Source organism: Dipteris shenzhenensis, chromosome 5 (assembly GCF_047967505.1).
Source record: "Dipteris shenzhenensis isolate YYH24624 ecotype China chromosome 5, Dip_SZ_1.0, whole genome shotgun sequence".
Lineage (NCBI taxonomy): Eukaryota > Viridiplantae > Streptophyta > Polypodiopsida > Gleicheniales > Dipteridaceae > Dipteris > Dipteris shenzhenensis.
Window position 1 is genome coordinate 60,603,964 of NC_141600.1, and position 19,191 is coordinate 60,623,154.

Consider the following 19,191-nt stretch of genomic DNA (forward strand, 5'->3'; position numbering starts at 1 on the left):
GCAGAGAAGGCATTAAAACTAAACTCTACATCCTAAACTTTAAATAATTAATACCAAAACATCTTAACCACCGTAAATCCTAAACTTTAAACATTTAATTCCTAAACCCTAAACCCTAAATCCTAAACTCCTAAACAATAAATCCTAAACCTTAAACCCTAAACTCTAAATCCTAAGCCCTAAATCTTAAATCCTAAACCCTAGACCTTAACCCTAAAATACAACCAAAATTTAACGAATTTTTTAAATTTGTGCAACAGGTTGGATATATCCCCCAACCTATTGCTTGAGCAACAGGTTGGATATATCAAGCAACAGGCTGGGGGATATATCCAACCTGTTGCACAAATCAAGAATTTTTCTTATTTGTGCAATAATTTGATATACAGTTGGGGAATATATCCAACCTATAACTCAAGAATTTTCTTGATTTGTGCAAGGTTGGATATAGCCCCAACCTGTTGCTTGAGCAATATGTTGGGAGGTATATCCAACCTGTTGCACAAATCAAGAATTTTCTTGATTTGTGCAACAGGTTGGGGGTACCCCCCAACCTGTTGCTTGAGTAACAGGTTGGGGTCACCCCAACCGAGGCCTATTGTTGGGGGGGTATATCCAATCTGTTGCACAAATCAAGAAAATTATCGATTTGTGCAACACGTTGGATATATCCCCCAACCTGCCTATTGCTCAAGCAACAAGTTGGGGGGTATATCCAACCTATTGCACAAATCAAGAAAATTCCTTGATATTTGCAATAGGTTGAGTGCGCCATTAACCTATTCGACTTGCAATAGTTTGGAGGATATATCAAACCTATTGCACAAATTGAAAAAAATCATAAAATTTTGATTGTATTTTAGGGTTAGGGTTTAGGGTTTAGTATTTAGGGTTAAGGATTTAGGGCTTAGGATTTAAGATTTAGTGTTTAGGGTTTTGTGTTTATGATTATGTTTTTAGGGTTTAGGGTTTAGGATTTAGGGTTTAGGGTTTAAAATCTAGGCTTTAGGCTTTAGGATTTAGCATTTAGGGTTTATGATGATTGTTTTAGGGTTTAGGATTTAGGATTTAGGTTTTAGGTTTTAGGGTTTAGTATATAAGATCATGAGCTTAGAGTCTAGAATCTAGGGTTTAGAATTGAAAATTAGGTTTTAGAATTTAAGTTATAGGGGTTAGGGTTTAAGGTTTAGGGATTATAATTGTTATATAAGTTTAAGAGCCTAGATTGTATAACCTAAGATTTATGGAACTTTAGGATTTAAGATTTAGGGTGTAAGATTTAAGATATATAAAGTAGTTATAAGTCTACCTAGTCAAAGTATCCTACTTATTAGGGACAAGTACATAGGCTAAAAGCACACCAATTCATATTTTCTTACATTCAGCTGCATGGTGTATCAGAAGAAATGAAAAAGTATGTGATAAGAAATATTTAGAAGAAATATGTATTCCATATCATGGATACCATGGATATTTGGTGGTTGCTAAAGTAAAAAAATGATATGGATGCAATGATACTGTAGATTTGTGCAAAGCCTTAAACTTTATTTAAGGTTTTTGCAAAGTATTACACATAGTAATAAAGATAAGTATGCTAAACCTCTTCTAGATTCTATGGTTTTAAATACCTATCTTACAATACATTATCTAATTTTTCATTCTTCGACTAACTAACAAGTATCATACACATGGAATAAAAGCATACATGCTAAAAGTAAGTGTGTAAAATTTAATATTTTCTTATTTTTAAATTAATTCAATTCTTTTATTAACTACTTTTTAAAAGTGAAAGGTTATTAGTATATAATCTACATAATTTTAAATGTTATTAATGTATAATATTAATTATTTATATATTTATTTAGATTTATATAATAATTAAATTATATTTATATTAGTTTTTAAGTTAATAATGTATAGAATAGCAATATATTCACTAATTCTTCATTTTTTTAAGAATAAGTAATATATAAAGCACATATGCTAGAAGACCTCCCTTTCAAGTTATATTTTTTTAATTAATGTATTTATATATTTATTTATATAATAATTATATAATATTTATATCAATTTATAGATTAATAATATATATTTTTAGCAAAATTATATTTTAACATTAGTTAACAAAATTTATTATATTATGGAGTAAAAATATTATAAATGGATTTCTTATATTAATAAAGTGTCGTGAGAAGAGTTTTTTGGAAAGATTTATGATTAAATTTTGTTTTGAAGTTGTTACATATGCAATAGGTAGGGACGTTTGAGTGGTTTTGAGGTTGAGAGAGAAATTTGTAATAAAGTGTCGTGAGAAGAGTTTTTTGGAGAGATTTATGATTAATTTTTGTTTTGAAGTTGTTGCGTACACAATAGGTAGGGAGGTTTGAGTGGTTTTGAGATTGAGAGAGAAATGTGTAATAGATTGTTTTTTTTTTTTTGAGGAGTTTTTTAGAGAGATTTATGATTAAATTTTGTTTTGAAGTTGTTGCGTATGCAATAGGTAGGGAGATTTGAGTGGTTTTGAGGTTGAGAGAGAAATTTGTAATAGATTGTTTTTTTTTGTTGATAAGTTTTTTGGAGAGATTTATGATTAAATTTTGTTTTCAAGTTGTTGCGTACGCAATAGGTAGGGTTTGAGTGGTTTTGAGGTTGAGAGAGAAATTTGTAATAGATTTTTTTTTTAAAAAGGAGTTTTTTGGAGAGATTTATTATTAAATTTTGTTTTGAAGTTATTGCATACGCATTTGTTTTGAAGTTATTGCATACGCAATAGGTAGGGAGGTTTGAGTGGTTTTGAGGTTGAGAGAGAAATTTGTAATAGAATAGGTTAGGAGAGAAATTTCTGAAAATAGGTTGTGAGAGTTTGAGGTAAAGAGGAAAATTTGTGGGAAAAAAGATTTAATGCAAAAATGGTTTTTTGAAGTTGTTGCATACACACAAGTTTTTGAGAAAAGGATCGGATTTGAAAAAAAATTCAAATTTATAAAAACTTGATTCTTAGAAGTTCTTGCGTATACAATAGGTTAGAAATGAACTCACCTCTTGCAACATTTTGAAAATTTTTAAGAATCCTATAACAGGTTGATGAGAGGAGAGAAGCATGGAGTGTAAATGAATGATCTTTGAATGAAAGAGAGAATGAAGAATGTTCTACTTATAGTGAACCTAAAAGAACTAAAAAAACCTTAAAAACTAAAAAAAGCTGACGACCTAAAAGCTACCCATTTCCTATAAAACTCTACTTCTCCCCATTCTCTCTCACAACTCTCCTCATTCTCTCTCACAACTTTCCTGGAGCTCCACCACCTCTCCACCCAGGTACTCCCTCCCTCCCTCTCATCCCTCCCCTCCTGCTTCCCATCCCCTCTTCTCCTAGTTCCTCTCTCCCCTCCCTTCCCCTCTCCTTCCTCCCCTCCCTTGCCCTCCCCTCCCCCTCCCTTCCCCTCTCGTCCCCCTTCTTCTCCCACTTCCTCTCTCCCCTCCCTTCCCCTCTCCTCCCGCTTCTCCCCTCCCTCCTCTGGCTTCCTCTCCTCCCCTCCCTCTCTCCCTCCCCGCCATCCCTTCCCCTTCCCTTCCTCTCCCTCTGCCTCCCCCTCCCCGCAGGCCCCTCCCTCCCCGCCATCCCCCCCTTCCCCTCCCCCTCCCCGTGGCCCCTTGCTCCCTTCCCCACCGTCCCTCCCTTCCCCCCCTCCCCCGCCCCCTTTCCCTCCCCCGTACCCCCCCTCCCCCTCCCCCGCCCCACCCCCTTCCCCTCCCCTGTGCCCCCCGCCCCGCCCCCTTTCCCTCCCCCGTGCCCCCCCTCCCCCTCCCCCTCTCCCGCGCCCCTCCCCTCCCCCCCCTGTCGAGCCAACGGGGAGGGGGGGGGAGGGGAGGGGCGCAGGGGAGGGGCAGGGGTAGGGGAAGGGGAGGGGGCGGGGGCGAGGGGCATGGGGAGGGGGAGGGGGCGGGGTGGGGCGGGGGAGGGGAGGGGGAGGGGGAGGGAAAGGGGCGGGGGGAGGGGGAGGGCGTGGGGAGCAGGAGGGGGCAGGGCGGGGCGGGGAGGGGAAGGGGGAGGGAGGAGAGGGCGAGGGGCACGGGGGAGGGGGAGCCGACGGGGAGGGGGGGAGGGGAGGGGCACGAGGGAGGGGGCGGGGGGGAGGGTCGGGGAGGGGGAGGGGGAGGGGAGGCGGGGAGGGGCCCCCCCCTGTTGCATGCTCAATAGGTGGGGGGGGGGTCCCCCCTTGTGCGCAATAGGGGGGAGGGGGGGAGGGCGAGGGGCACGAGGGAGGTGGAAGGGAGGGGAGCACAGGGAGGGGGGACAAGGGCGTGGGGGAGGGGGAGGGAAAGGGGCGGGGGAGGGGGAGCGGCCAGGGCGGGGAGGCGGGTAGGGTGGGTTAAACCCCCCACCTGTTGCACATGCAACAGGGGGGGCGCGCGCAGGCACGGGAGGGGAAGGGGCGGGGGGTGTGAGAGGGGGAAGGGAGGGGAGGGGGGTTTAAGGGGGAAATTCCCCCCCACCCACCTATTGCACAAGGAAGGGCCAAGGGCAGGGGAGGGGAGGGGATGCAGGAGAGGGGGTTAACCCCCCCAACAGGTGGGTGGGGGGGAGGGGAAGGGGAGGGGTAGGGGAAGGGGCGGGGACAAGGGAGGGGAGGGGGGGTTAACCCCCCACTTGTTGCACACGCAACAGGGGGAAGGGGGGGCAGGGGAGGGGGAGGGGAAGGGGAGGGGTGCAGGGAAGGGGCAGGGGTGGGGAGGCTGGAAGGGGGAGGCGGATGAAAAAAATTAATTAACTTAATTTATTTTAAAAAAATAAAAAAGTTAAAATAAATAAAACTTAAAAAACTTTTAAAAATTAAATTAAATTAAATTTTAAATATAAAAATAAATAAATTAATTAAAATAAAATAATTAAAAAAGAAAAAAATAAATTATTTTATTTTATTTTAAAAATTAAAAATAAATAAAACTTAAAATAATATTTAATTAGAAATTTATTTAATATTTTGAGTTTGAAAATCATTGTAATTCTCATTTTTTATTTTTGATTATGTTTCAGAAAACTATGGCTTCCAATTTTGGTTCCAAGGTGTCTTTCAAATACCTTGAACATGCTTGGCATTTTATGGAGTGTAAATTAAAGTATTTTTTGGTGATCACTGCAGAGAATGTATCAAGCGTGAAATATTCTACAGAGGTAGTAAGAAATGGTGGCATGGTCTCAAACATCAACATTAAAGAAAACAATTTGATAGAAGTTGTGTGCAAAGGAAAGAATGACGAGGTGGTTTACAAGTTATGAGTTACTCACAAGCACTTCTTGAAGCCCTTACCAGATTCAATTGAGGGATCCCAAGAATTACTTAGTGCCTTCGAAGCATTGAAGAAAATGTGGGATGCATTTCCAAGTGGTGGTGTTGTACCTTCAGCAGCAGTAAGTGCAGCAGTAAGTACGCCATCTATAACATATAACCCTCAAGTATCGCCAATATCTGTGGCGATAACTACGGTAACTCTGGCAAGAGTAACTACAGTATCTCCAACTGTACCTACACCATGGACTGCTGCAACTACAGGAATAAGAAGGAGTGATCATTGAGCAGATTCAAGTTCTATAGTTATTCCCAGAAAGAGAGCAAAAATAACTCCTACTCCACGTGCAGATCGTTCAAGTGCAGGTTATTTAAAACCAGGCGAAAATTTGGATAGCGATGAAGAGGAGGATCCGCAAGAAGAAGATATAAGTCTCGAAGACTTTTCTATAAGTGTGGCAGACTTACATCCTCCAGAGGATGAGGGATACATTTGGGGATTTTCACAATTCAGCGTGGCCACAATGCTTATTGATCGAGCTTCGTTGTTCACAAATCAAAGAAAGCTAGATAAGACATTTGCACACAAATTGTATGAAGATACGAGGAAAACAAGAACTCCAGTTGCCACTAATATCACTCTTCGTCCTATGGCATTTAAGAGACTTCAAGAAGATGATCCTACATTGCCTGATGTCACATTTCAAAAGCACGTGGACTTTCTTGATGCTTTTGAGAACTTTAGAAGGAGTGACTTTATTCATGGAGAGGCTTTGTACCAAAGCTGATATGGGACTAACATCGAGAAGAGATACATGCTGGCAAAGAATAGATTCTTGGAAAGATGCAGGTTTGAGCCCATTGATGGGCAACACTTTTGTGAAGCTTGCAGGATCGCCCTTGATGAGGGAAGAAAAGGAAACTTGCCACAGATTGAGTGGATGGAAAAGTTTCAATGGGTCATTTGTCATATATGCATATTTAACGATGACTCGAAGTACATTCTAGAATCAGAAAGGCTGAATTCTGCTCCATTTAGGTTGAAAAAAAGCTCTTCTCTTTCTTAGATCTTGATAAAGGCAAGGGAGTTATGGATGGGCTGTGGAAAGCCACAAACAGTGAAGGGCAGGAGACCTACATCTGAGTACATGGCAAAGAGGACTCGGTTCTATAGATGCTTGAAAGGTGTTGTAAGCAATATGCAAGGCATACCGAGTAATAAGGTTGAGGCAAAGGATTTGAACACCGCCGTTGCAAGATACAGGGATGTTACTTGCATTGTCTTCCATGAGGACTCAGTGTTTCAGAGCATCGTGGATGTTTGCCAAGCATATGAAACAGGAAAGATATCCTTTGAGGCACCAGAGCACATTGTAACTCAGAGGAAAGAAATATAGAAACCGATGTCTATTGTTTGGTGGAGAGCATTAAGGTTTGTTCCAGATGCAATAACAAAAGAAGTATGCAAGAAGATCCTAAGTGGTGATTGCTTCTTTGGAAAGAAGAGCAAGCATAGCAACTTGGATGAAGTGGTCACCCGAATGATTCAAAGTGAGGCTGCTCTCTCGGCACTATTATTTTTATTGAAATCTAATGATGAGTTAGCTGGCAAGTCAATTGATGTGGATAAGAAGAAAGCACTTAGCCTAGGTCAACTCCTTGATAAGACATGGGCTAGAAAGTGGTTGGCTTCAATGGATGCAGATGCCACACCAACAAAGGATCTAAGAGCTAAAATGCCAAAGGTTGTTGCGAAAGAATATATGGACATCAAGAAAAAGGCCTTACAATCCACTACCCAAGGTAGAGCAATTGGTCGTTTAGATGATGGTTCTCCATTTAGCTTCTCCTATGATATCCTGCTATCAGAGAATGATACAAAATTTGCACACATCAATGGCATTGATACAGAGCATTTCATAACAATGAGCGGTCATGCTTGGGAGAAGCCATGCATATTTTTCATAGATGAATTGCAAGACCTTGCAGTGTCACGGATAGTTGAACTTGTGCGGTTTATCATAGAAGGTCCTATGGCAGATAAGAAAAGATCAACATTGGTCCTGTTCATGACAGAATCACAAAGGGATGCCTTGTATGCGAGTTTGACATCTGCATTTGGGTATTTACTTTCAAAAGTATACCATGGTATAGTCCTACATAATCATATGACTGTCTTGGAAGGCACTGCCATTCAAGTCTTGCAGCCTTTCTTGATGTGCTTCTTATCTAGGGGTGGTGGCAATCTAATGCAAATTCCTTTAAGGACTCTCGAGCTTCATTACTTTGAGGACAATAAGGTTAAGCTTGATGCAGCAATGGTGGATTACAGAAAGCCGATGGATCTTGATGTGATACTAGAGATGACAAAGAATTTACTGAATGATGGGTGGGAAGTAGCATTGTATCGAATGGGTTTTGCTACTGAGAAATTGCTACACCAAGGTAGAAATGTAAATGTCATTGATACCCCCCATCAAATTGAGTTCTTTGACACATATTACAGTTGCACTTTGAAGAGGAAAATGTCAAAGAAGAGGGTAGTGATTCTGAGGGTGATGATTCTAGCTCAGGTGATGATGAGGATGAAAGCTCTGCATCCGATGACTTATGGCAAGAAGAAATCCACACAAAGAATAAGGGTGATCAATTGTCAACTAGAGTCAAGGAGGTTCCACTCATCATACGGGAAGGCTCGTGACAGCAAGAAGTAGTAGTACAGCACGTCACAGGAAAAGGTAAGGCTAAAGAGGTGGAAGCACTTCCCTTGAAATTAAAAGTGAGGAAGGCACCCTTGATCTTAGGTGAAGGACAGGCAAGTGGACCAAGAAAGGAAGCCTTACTCAAAGAAGGTATGACGAGGCAAAGCATGACTAGGAGGAGTTACCAAGAGGCATAGATGGTTCTTCAACCATGACCTTACAGACTCCAGAGCAGCCTACTAGTCAGGAACCTAGTAGCCAGGTCCCTACTCACTAAGAACTTGGTCATGAGACTCTAGAGCAGCCTATTAGTCAGGTGCTTGGAACTAAAGAGCAAACTACTGAGACTCGAGTCTTAGAGCAGCCTATTAGTCAAGACCCTGGTAGTCAAGGGCCTAGCATTGAGGACATTGGTACTGAGTAACATGATGGCTGACGGCTTTGTAATCACAAGTTTTGAACTTCTATGTAAAGTGAATATCTAATGAAAAGTTTACTACTTTTTTTATTTCTTTACTCTCATTATTGTGTATAAAGATTGTTTTTGAGGTCCATTTTATACTTAATGGTGTATTTTAAACTTTATGTCAAATGTATTTTTATAGTTAAGGGTGTTTTTTAATACCAAGTGTGGTGTATATGTACATCACTAACACATAAAAGGATTTATCTACACTACCTTTCTAAGGGCTTTATGTACACCACCTTTCTAAAAGAAATGGTTATTAAGGTGTGTGCACACCACTTATACATAAAGGTGTTTATTTACACCACCTTTCTAAGAGAATTGGTCATCTATTGATGTTCTTAGGTGATAGTAGCTCAATTCACAAGAAGTTATGAAGATGTTTATGTAGACCACTTTGTAAGAGATTTTTGTGAAGTTATGAAGATGTTTGTGTAGACCACCTTTGTAAGAGATTTGGTTATGCATTGATGTTCTTAGTACTTAATCACCAAATCTTTTGTTTTGAGTTGGCAAATCTAGTTCAAAAAACAACATTACTAGTATATTCAAAATTTTTGGACTGTTTTTTAGTCCATTTCTCAAATTGGACTTTACATAAGTCCAAAAATTTTGAATAGTGTGTTATTTCCACACTTCTTCTTTGACATTTCTAGCAAATCCATTTGCCTCATCATCCTTGACTATGTTATGCACATGCCTCGAGAGGTTGTATCTCACCCTCGAAACATACCTTGATCTTCTATCGCTTTGTGGTTCTGATAAAAACCTTCTTGCTTTGACTCCACCAATTGACGGCTTAATCGGGAGCATCTTTTCCATTGGCTAACTTCTTGAGATATGTTATAATGTGAACATCTCCATGAAGGCCCATATCTGAAAGTACTTTTTCTAATGCAGCAATTGCTCTTTTTCTATGCTTTTCTGGTCATATCTTCCAAGCAAATCCAATGTACAAGAAAACCAACTTTTCGATGATTCTATATAAAGCATGCAATGTCTATATATGTGTGAAGATAGTGGGAGAGAGGGAAGGAGTCTCACTTGCGGCTTTCTCACAATCACAAATGGGGGAATACACACAAAGGTGGAGGCTGAAAACAGTTTTCCTCTTCTTAGTTGTGAAAGCCAAAAGAAGTCAAGTACAAAGAAATAGAAGAACCCTATATGTGGGTCTCAAACCAAACTCAACTAACTAAGGTGGCATACTAACTGAGCCACGAACTAGTGTAGATAAGGATAGCTGTCATCCAGCTATTATTCGTGGGCGGTGTACCAACCGCATCTCCAGCTAACAAGTCGGTGACATAAGTACCCAACGGTCACCCTGGCATATCTCAAGTGGAGCTCGATATCTCAACACTCCCCCTCGAGCTCAATCCCAAATCCTACACACCAAGCAGGTCTCTGAACTTGCGTAGCTTCTCTGTGCCCAATGCTTTCGTGAATATGTCAGCTACCTGATCCTCTGTGCTGACATAAACTAGATCAATAAGACCTAGTAAAACCTTCTCCCGCACATAGTGATAATGCACCTCAATGTGCTTTGTTCTAGCATGAAAGACTGGATTCTTTGCCAAGTGTATACTGCTCATGTTGTCACAATAAATGACAACCGGCCCATCTGTAGACTGATGCATATCATAGAGTAGCTTATGCAACCAAGCTACCTCACATGCAGCCATTGCTGCACCCCTGTACTCAGCCTCTGTGCTCTCGACAAGGCAACTGTAGGCTGTTTCTTGCTGCTCCAAGTGACTGTAGCACTCCCAAAAGAGAACACATATCCACTGGTAGATCGTCTATCAGAAATACTACCAGCCCAATCAGCATCAGTGTATCCATGCAACTGTATCTGAACCCCAGCCTCATAAAATAGTCCATACTGCAATGTGGACTTCACATACCTGAGTATGCGTCTAGCCGCATCCAAATGTGGTTTCCTTGGAGCCTGCATAAACTGACTTACCAACCCAACAGCATAGCTCAAATCTGGCCTGGTAATAGTCATGTAAATCAAACTTCCTACTATGCGTCTGTACATAGTAGGGTCTTCCAGAAGCTCACCTGCATCTGTGCTCAGCTTCACATTCTGCTCCAAAGGAACTGAAATAGGCTTACAGCCTGTCATCCCATATTTGGACAGCATGTCCAATCCATACTGCCTCTGTAAGAGCTGTATCCCACTTGGTGATCTAATCACCTCAATGCCCAAGAAATAACGCAGCTCTCCCAAATCCTTCATCTCAAACTTCTGCCTCAATAGCATTTTCACATGAAGGATATCTTCATCACTATCACCTGTGATGATCAAATCATCAACATAAATGACCAGCAGCATAATCCCTTTCTCTGTTTTTCTCACATAGAGTGAGAAATCTGCCTTGGAAATCTGAAAGCCAATAGTGACAAGATACTGTCCTATCTTGTCAGAGCATGCTCTAGGTGCTTGCTTCAAGCCATACAAGGCTTTCTTCAACCTGCAAACAAACTCAGGATGAGTAGCATGAACATAACCTGCTGGCTTTTCCATAAAGACCTCTTCTTGCAAATCACCATGCAAGAAGGCATTCTTTACATCCATCTGATGTAAAGACCATCCCTTTGATGCAGCCATAGCAATGGCTGCTCTTACGGTTGCCATCCTTGCAACCGGGCTAAAAGTTTCTTCATAATCAATGCCATATGTCTGTGCATACCCCTTGACAACTAATCTTGCCTTGCATCTATTCACAGAACCATCTGCATTGTGCTTGATCTTATAAACCCACTTACAACCAATTGCATTCTTGCCTTTAGGCAAAGGCACCAATTCCCATGTAGCATTAGCATCCAAGGCATCCATTTCTTCATCCATGGCTTTCTCCCATTTTTCATTTCCCATGGCTTGCTCAAAAGAAGTGGGTTCTGGTTCCTGTATCACTTTGACCATATAGGCATAGTGAATGGCTGTAAATCCATCATATTTCAGCCTATCCACAGGATACCTAACCCTGGTAGACCTGCGCAAAATAGGCTCACTTCCAAGTACTCTCAAAACATCCCTGGTCTTCCTTACTCCAAGTGTAACAACAGAAGGAATACCTAACTCATCATCAATGCTCTGTTCTGAGCCACTGGATTCACCATCCACACAAGAGTGACCTGCATTCACATCATACATGGGCTGATCTACCTTCTCTTTCCCTTTTTGTGATACCTGCGTACCACTCTCTGCATTGCTTTGAGGGGATTCTCCTGATCTCAATCTGCCTGTCCATGGCGAAGTATGTGAACCACTGGTAGAGGACACTCCAAGTCCACTGATATTTTGTGATTACTGCTGTGCATTCTGTGCAGCATTACCATTTTGTGCATCTACATCAATCATCACATTTACTGGTTTATACCAGCTGCTCATCTCATCAAAAACAACATCTTTGCTCACTGTGAACTTACGTGTAGAAGGGTTATAGCATCTATACCCTTTCTGCTGCAGAGAATAACCAATAAAGACGCACTTCTCAGCTTTTGGATCCAACTTGGACCTCAACTCATCTGGCACATGGACATAAGCAATGCAACCAAAAATCTTCAAATGAGAAATATCTGGTTTCCTACCAGTATACATCTCCTCTGGCGTTATGCCATGTATTGCTGCAGTGGGAGTCCTGTTCATTATATAGACTACTGTAGCAACTGCTTCAGCCCAATAATAATCTGGTAGATCTTTTTCATTTAGCATAGCCCGAGATACCTCTCCAATATGCCTGTTTTTTCTTTCTGCAATTCCATTTTGCTGTGGGGTATGACTGCATGAATATTGCTGCTTTATACCATGCTCCTGCAAGAACCTTGCAAACTCATTTGAGAGGTACTCTCCCCCTCCATCTGACCTTAGGCATTTTATTTGCAGGCCTGTTTCTTTTTCAACCATAGCTTTGAAAGCTTTGAAGTGCCCAAACACTTCACTTTTCTTTTTCATAAAATACACCCACAGTTTTCTGCTGAAGTCATCAATAAATGTGACAAAATAGTGACAGCCTCCAATAGATGCAGCTTTTGTAGTCCACACATCAGAGTGGATTAATTCCAATGGCTTTTTACTCTCTTGAACATGCCTAGGAAAAGGTTTCCTTGCCTGTTTGCCAAATTGACAGGCTTCACAAATCTTGTGCATTTCTGCAACCTTGAATTTTGGCAATCCTGCAACAATATTTTGGGTTTGCATTGATTTAAGTCGCTGTATATTAACATGACCAATGCGTTTGTGCCAGATATCAATATCTGCAACTACACCGGTCCATGTGCAAACACCATGTGCAAACATTGCTGCACTCAATTCAGGCATGTCTGCATCCAATGTAAACATCCTGCCCTTCTTCTTTCCTTTTGCTATCAAGCGACCATTATTTTTCATATCCTCAACAAAGCATCCATGAGGATTAAATCTGACCTGCAAGCCCTGCTCAACCATCTGACCAACAGAAACCAGGTTCTTGGTGATGTTCGGGACATGAAATACATCAGACAAGTATTTATTTTTCCCATCCTGCATAGACAAAGGAATTTTGCCAATCTGCACAATAGGATGTGCAGTATCATCACCAGTCTCCACAAATCCTAGTTTTTCCATTTTTCTTGCATCCTGCATCCATTCAGCGTGACCTGTCATGTGGTTTGATGCACCCGAGTCAACATACCACACATCATTGCTTTCTTTAGCACTTGTTACAGAATTTTTCATATGCTGCACCATAAACAAATGCTCATTTCTGTCATCACCCTGTCTACTAGAGGATGCATAATTGCCTTGCTGCAATTTTCCATTCATAATGTCATTCTGCTTTTTATAGCAGTCCTTAGCCATATGACCCATTTTGCCACAATAGTAGCATTCAATATTGCTGTTTGCATTTTGGCCTCTCTGCCATCCACCACAGCCTCTTTGGCTCCCCCTGCCTCTAGAGTTCCCACGTCCTCCTGCATAGGACTAGTCTTCTTGCGTGTTTGCTGCATATTCTGATTTCTACCACGGCCTGCAGATCGGCCTCCTCTACCTCTGCCTCTACCTCTGCCAACATTTGAGTAGAAGACAGTTTCTTTTGAAGTTCCTGCTGAAGAAGATGCACCCCCATTTCTCTGCTCTTCAGAAATTAGAAGAGCAATCAACTCCTCAAAATCAGGAAAGTTTTCATGGACGGCAATGGATGTCCGGAACTGTGCATAATCCTTTCCTAGACCATTCAAGGTCACAGAAACCAAATCATCATCATCCACTGGCGACCCAATGGAAGCAAGTGCATCTGCAATTTTCTTCACTTTCATGTGGTAGTCATTTATGCTCAAATTTTCTCTCTGCACATTGTGCAACTCCTGTTTGAGTTGCATTTTCCTGGCTTGCGTATTTGTGCTATACATTTTTGCCAAAGTATCCCATGCCTCCTTTGGCGTATTTGCATCCTGAATATGCACAATCATGGAGTCCGAAATACTGATAGACAGCCAGTACATAACTTTCCTGGCTCTCTCATGCCATCCTTTGAATGCCTGCATTTCCTGTTGACTGGGAACATTAGGAAGAACAGGTTCTTCTTCATTTCTTGTAATGAATTCCCAATAGCCTTTTCCCATCAAGAAATTCGTCATTCTAAACTTCCATGCCTGGAAGTTGTTCTTGTCAAGCTTTTCAGTGACAATTTGTGAAAGAGAATCAGATGCCATTACAGAACACTGCAAAATATTCTGTCACTGCAAAAAACACAGCTTTTTGCCTCACACGGGCAGATCTGCAAAACTGACGAAAGTGGTATTTCACCACACAGTCACTTCCTAGTGACGATTTTGCATCAACAGGCAACAGGCATGAATCTGCAACTCCCAATATCTCTGCACACAGGCATACGATGCAATTTGTGCGGCACCTTTCCACCAACTAGCCGCGCAGTGGTCGCACAGCAAAAAACAGGGCCCTTTTCTGAGTGCCTGCGAAGAACTTCCGCCTTCAAAACGGGCCCCGAAACGGCCTCAAATCAGAAAAATAAAGTCACACCGCCACACCGCGAAGGGCGTCTCAATTTGAAACAGTGCACTCCTGCACTTCTGGCTGTGCTACCTGCAGAGATTTGCTCCCAAACTCGAAATAGGAAAGCAGCACTGGTCCTCTTACCAGGACACCACGAACTTGGCTTGCTTTCTTGAGCTCCTTACCACGAACAAGGCTCTGATACCATGTGAAGATAGTGGGAGAGAGGGAAGGAGTCTCACTTGCGGCTTTCTCACAATCACAAATGGGGGAATACACACAAAGGTGGAGGCTGAAAACAGTTTTCCTCTTCTTAGTTGTGAAAGCCAAAAGAAGTCAAGTACAAAGAAATAGAAGAACCCTATATGTGGGTCTCAAACCAAACTCAACTAACTAAGGTGGCATACTAACTGAGCCACGAACTAGTGTAGATAAGGATAGCTGTCATCCAGCTATTATTTGTGGGCGGTGTACCAACCGCATCTCCAGCTAACAAGTCGGTGACATAAGTACCCAACGGTCACCCTGGCATATCTCGAGTGGAGCTCGATATCTCAACAATATGTACATTCCACAAAGGAATATCAAGGAATGCTTTGAAATCTAGGTCTATCTTATCCCTATTCGGCGCTTTTCTACACTATTTAGAATCCATCACATGGGATGGCTCCTTGCAATAAAGGCATGGGGATTTTGAATTATCTCCTTTGCTTATGTTGAACATGCACTTGAGGGTTTTCAAGTCCCCAGCCATATGCCAATCAACTTGAAAGTCTCCCTTGCCTTTGACATGAAGTTGACATCCTTGAACCTGGTTATTGATAACTATAGGTATTTGTGTATGATGAAACACCCAAAATAGAGTTTGGTGATCCTCTGTCTTTACTTGCAATTGAAAAAACAACCTCTATTTAAGTTCATTAACTAATTATAATCAATATTAAAACTTAACATAACTAAAAAATCGTGCTTAGCTCAAATGCACCTAACCACCATATGTGCTTCTCTGATTGTACATTGAAATTCTTTGGCTCTGCTTTTTTTATTGATGTGTCAAGTGCCCTATTCATAAGCGTGATAGTCACCCTTTCAATCTTCCTCTCCTTAACAATTTCACATTCATCAAGCTTAAGAACAAATATGAGCCATCCCTGACACTCTTCAAATGTGATCCCATAGAATTCAACCATTCGTCTTTGTAATTGCTCAAGATCAACAAAAATGTTATTCCATGGATTATACACAATGGTACCCTTACTACCTTCAAATGCATCCTCAATATGTAGCCAATGTCCAATAAATTCATCTAACTATTGATTAAGCAAGGCTCTCAAATTCCACACTTCTGCAGGATTTGGAAGAAGGACATGTTTGATCCTCTTATCCTTAAAAGTTGATGATATTGCCTTGAAAATGGAAGAATAACCATTTCTATTGACTCCACTCTCATCAAGGGCCTCCTAAATTAAGTTTATATAAACTTTATTGCTTTTGATGAATTGTTGCACCACATTGTGCTTTAATACTACTTTGAAAACAAACCTTTCATTTGTTTCACATGAAGAGCATTTGAATCAACATTCTCTTTTTTGGGCTCCAAAATTTTCCTAGAAGCACCATGCAAAAATAAGAGCTTTGCTAAATGAAGACTTAGCATAGTCAACTACATTCCTATGCCTCAAAAAACCTTACCTTGCTAAAAGAAGACTTAACATAGTCACATTCATATGCTTAAAAAAACCTTACCTTGATTTCTGAACTCGCCTTTTGCACCCTCCACCACATATGTTTCCCTATGCTTGTCATGAGGCAAAACAGTCGACGATATGAGGTGGGATCTTTAGGAGGGACCGTTATGGATGCATGGAGTGATGGTGATAGTAGCCCTCCACCATTACCTCATGAGGCCATGGAGGAGGAGGTGTTTGATGATATGGTATGGGATTTATTTGTCCATCAGTCCTCAGGTAGGGATGATATCATGGAGCAAGATGATCTTTTTACTGCAACATCAACACCACTGTTTGAGGGATACACATTCTCTGTTCTATGTGCCTCCTTTGAGTTACCAAACTTTCAGACCTGATGGAGCAATGCAAGTTTGAATTCATTACTCAAGTAAGCTTTAAAGTCTATTTTGCAAACATGGTGAATTATGCTAGTGGGTCAATTATTGGAATGCTTTTCCTCGTTTATGGTCTTCACATGCAGACCATTGTGTAAAATGCTTCCAAGGGAGAATAAATTACCGACCTCAAGAGATATGTCAAGGCAACATGTGACCTCTCTTGGAGGATTGGATTACAAGTGCATCCATGCATGCGTCAATGATTGCGTTCTCTTTCATGGACCACATAAGGAGGCAAGAGAGTGTCCTACTTATGGAGAGGCAAGATATAGAGCAGATCTCCAAACTTTGGACGTGCCATGTAAGGTTCTATGACATTTTTCCATAATCCCTCACATCCAACATATGTTCAAGTGCAAGTCCTCTTTGTATATGTTTTGGATGTCGTGGTTTAAGAATGTGGTGGAAAGAGGCCCTGATGCAACAATCAAATGCCATGCAAGTGGCTTGGTAACTATTGACTCCACAAAGTTTTGGCAAAGCAAGAAGGACACACTAGTACTACTGCAACAATGTGAACAGGTACTATACACATATATTAAAATACTCACTTTTTAATATTTGATACCTTTGATGCAAGCAAAATAACGTGATTGTATTTGTGTTTGAATTAGGTTATCTATCAACCAATGGTGAATAATAATATGTGGTGGCATGTCATACCTATTACGCCACATTCCAAAGTGATGTATAGTACATTTACTCTAATCTGGAGCATATGGAGAATGATCATGGCCATGGAGGTTATGATGATCGTGATACGAGAGAGGAGAATGAGCATGAGATAGGAGATACAGATATTTAGGCCATTATTAATGAGGACGAGCCTACCATTGGTGATACTAATTTTGATGAGCACAGTAGCACAAGTAGTAGTGCCCCAGCTGAATGTATTTGTAGATCTCAACATTGGTTTGGATATTAAAGTAGATAGTTTGACAAGGGTTGATCTCATTGAGGATGAGATCAAACCATAGCCCATCATTGATATTGGCAAAACTATTTTATATATTGTCTCATTCTCCTCACCTCACTTTATTTTTGTATATGTTGGTTTGCCAAAAAGCATTGATATTTTTATTAAAATTATGTGCTTTGGTAATCATGGGCAATGTTTGGAAAGCAGCCTATGCACATTTATCAGCCCGTAGTAAAATTTTACTCTTTGTATTCTCTGATGTGCGTTTATAAACGCATCTAAATACGTGTCTAAAAGATGATGTAGATGTGCTACTATACATGTGCTAATAGACGCGCTCATATTTTTACTAATTCTATGTGTGCCTATAGACGTGCCTGTTATTTTGCGTGTCTATCAGGCACGTCTATAGTTGCTTTGTCTTATTGTGAGAAGGGTGCCAAAAAAGGTATTTTAAAATTTTTTATAGAGAATAGGAAAAGGGTGCATTTTATTAATAAAAAGCAAACAGAAGGTGCCAAAAATTTTTGAATAATTTATTTTACAGAGTGAATATGAAAAGCATTCATTTTATTAATGAAAAATTCACAGATAAGGGGTTTTATAAATAAACCTTGAATGCACATGATATATAGGGTTCATACATAGTAACCCCCATGAATACGTTAGCAAGACTAGCAAATGATTCCATAAACATTATACTATGTTTAGATAGTCCTCACTATTCTTACCCCTCTCTTTGAGTAGCATGTGTTGAAGTTTGAGGTATTTGACACTTACATACAATGGGTTTCTCTCATCTAAGGTCGTTTGTATCTTTTTTTGGTGCTTATTGGTGGCAAATATAGTGATCAATTGTGTATAGAAATTTGAAACTTGAGGATTCCCACAAGAGCAAAATATATTCAAGAAGCTTTATTCACTCTCATGGTTGCCATGGAGATTTCAAAGATTGATAGAATAGTTTGTTTGTTGCACATAATAATTACAGAATAAATGCATTTACAATAATCCCTAAGTGCTCATTGCACATAATAATTACAGAACAAATGCATTTACAACAATCCCTAAGTGAAATGAAGGAATTAGGAGAAGCAATCTTTTTTCTTTCTTGGTTGGCCATAAGAGAGAGAGAGTGTATGGGGGAGGGACGTCACCCAACCAACAATGCCCAATGCAAAGCATTAAAAAGCCAAAAGCCCATGCACCAATATGAATGAATCTGATTGAATCAATAGACACTAGGCACCAATAGTAGCTACATAACAAAAAACAAGAGTAGTAGCATAATAAAAAATAACAGTAATAGCATGACCAAAAGCAAGAGTAGTAGCATGACCAAAAGCAAGTAGTAGCATGATCTCAGCATAATGAAATGTGGGAGCAAGCACCATGCAACAACAATGCCATAACCAATAGAAACAATAGTAGAGTAGTGTGAATGAGAGAGAGAGAGAGAGAGAGAGAGAGAGAGAGAGAGAGAGAGAGAGAGGAGGGGGGAGATGGAGAGGGAGAGGGAGAGAGAGGAAATGAGAAAGAGATGGGGGGAGACGAAGAGGGAGAGGGAGAGACAAGGGATGATAAAGAGATGGGGGAGATAGGAAGGGAGATAGGGAGAGGATAGGGATGGGGAGAGAGAGAGAGACATGAGAGAGAGAAGAGGTGTGGAGGGAAACATGGA

The 19,191-nt window shown here is 40.7% G+C and overlaps 1 pseudogene; it reads right to left on the bottom strand.

Moving 5' to 3' along the window:
* Positions 1 to 9,083: 9,083 nt before the first annotated feature.
* Positions 9,084 to 16,178, bottom strand: LOC147902269 (uncharacterized; annotated as a pseudogene).
* Between the last annotated feature and the right edge of the window lie 3,013 nt (positions 16,179 to 19,191).